A 2078-nucleotide genomic window follows, 5' to 3' on the forward strand; every position below is an offset into this window, starting at 1 on the left:
GGGCAGTTGGTCCAGGTGAGGGCCTTGGAGGATGGCCTGGTTCTTCAAACACCCCAGTCTAGTTCAAAAGGCCACCTAAGCCAGGCTCTGACCTTTCCCGACTCAATCAGCCATTTGTGTTGTTGTATTGTGTTGTTTGCTCGGCCCGCACCAAAGAGCCTGAATGTGTATGTGCTGCAGGCAGCAGTGAACAGTCTATTAGACAATATGTCCAGGTGAGAAAAAGAACATGTGTATGTACATGTATTTATCTGAGTGTGTATACAACAAATGAGCATTTATTTGTATGTATGCCTGGGTAAAATGTGTCAGATTCAGCTGTTTGTATGTCTATGTACACATGTATGTGCATGTGCAAATTACCACTTCCTTTACCACTGGGAAGTCTGACTATGGGTCACATAGCACTTAGACACTCCCCAAAAAAATCTGTGCACCCCCCAAAATGTCCAGGCTGGCTTACAGTCTGCTGTCTAAAAGTCTAACCCTCCCAGATTATAATTTCAGTTCCAGTTTCTATAATTCAAGAATTAGACCAGTCCCACCCTTCCTCTCCACAGGAAATCATGTTATTGTCAAGAGGAGGATGTTTGCACTTTATCTACATTTTTGCATAGGCCTTACAAGCATTGGTGCCCAGTAACTTACTGACCACAGAAGAAACCCCTATAAGCAAATAACACACTCTAATGCCAATGATGTGATGTTCATTATGCTTATATTTCCCTTTTAAGACATTTTACATTTATCTGTGTGGAAAGCTGATCTTGTACATTCCTGGTTCACTTGGTTTTGGCCACTGCCACAAAAGAAGATGCCTCAGACTGCTCAGTGTGGACTCTTAGTCTCAGCCAAGGAGGTCTGACAGTAACGAGGCATCAGCGACAGCGGGAGTTGCACTGCTTTCAGTTGCCCAAGAATGACGTCACTCTCTCATCCAGCTGATGCAAACCCCCTGAAGAGAGGCTCTCAGCATCGGCTTGCCTGTGCTGCTCTATGACTGCCATGGATCCTATTAAACTGCATGCATATAAAATCTTTGTCATACGGAGCACCTTGTGGACTACCAAAACACCCAATATGACTCTCTACAGAAATATTTTCAAATCGATGTTTTCAGCCTCAGGCTTGTGTCATGAAAAGGAACCAGATAGAAGGCGTGGAAAATAATACAGGTATGGAGGATGATGCATTAGGGGTTTTTCTATCACTTTGAATAACACTGACCTCTGTGATGTAGGTGAGCGCCACATTTGCTAACAGTTGGATTTTAGGTTTCTAAACAGTTGTTTAGAAACCAAAAATGGGCCACTCAGAAACTGCTATTTTAAGTAACCACAAATCAACCACAGTCAAAAGAAACACAGACAGTCCTACAAAAGGACTAGTCAAGTTTCACTTTAACAAAAGTACAGTCATACACTCAGTGACTGTGTGGTTTGAGTCATGCAGTCAGCCAGGCCAATGCAGGCATGGCATAGCACCAGGGGTGACAAAGGCGAAGCAGTGTGCTGGTGCTGCCCATTGTTTAGTATATGACTGCCAGCTACAGCAGAGAGTGCCGCTTGGCACCACCACAGTGGAGTCTGAGTCTGGCCATGGGAAGCTACAATTGCTACCGCTCTGCCTCAGTGACACTAACAAACTAACCAGCCACACGTCCAACATGTTCAGCCTGATGCTGCAGCAGCCATCGGAGACCACTCTGAGCTGGGACCAAACAGCTGATGTCTGCATAAAACTCTGTTTTTAACCTACTGTGCACAAAGACGGACAAAGGGAAATAGACAGATATTACATGCGTCACATTTATAAGGACATGCATGTACACAATCCCTAGACATTAGTTAGCCAAAAATGGACGCAAGATATGCCCTTATGACCTCACTTTATACCAGTGTAGTGTCTTCCAACAACGCCTTAGGAGCTTATACATAACCATTACACATATCTCTGGTTATCTATAATATCCACAGTGTCTTTCAATAATTTATTATGCATACATCAATTAACCAGTTCCAGTTCGGCAGTTACACTGACAGTTCATGCTCAGCAGGAGCTACACATTAATTAGAGTG

The 2078-nt window shown here is 43.8% G+C and overlaps 1 long non-coding RNA gene across 1 annotated transcript in view; it reads right to left on the reverse strand.

Moving 5' to 3' along the window:
* LOC109958250 (uncharacterized) overlaps nucleotides 1-2078 on the reverse strand; it is an 8004-nt gene that overhangs the window by 740 nt on the left and 5186 nt on the right. The gene's annotated exons all lie outside the window — the stretch shown is intronic.

Source organism: Monopterus albus, unplaced genomic scaffold (assembly GCF_001952655.1).
Source record: "Monopterus albus unplaced genomic scaffold, M_albus_1.0 scaffold31.1, whole genome shotgun sequence".
Taxonomy (NCBI): Eukaryota; Metazoa; Chordata; class Actinopteri; order Synbranchiformes; family Synbranchidae; genus Monopterus; species Monopterus albus.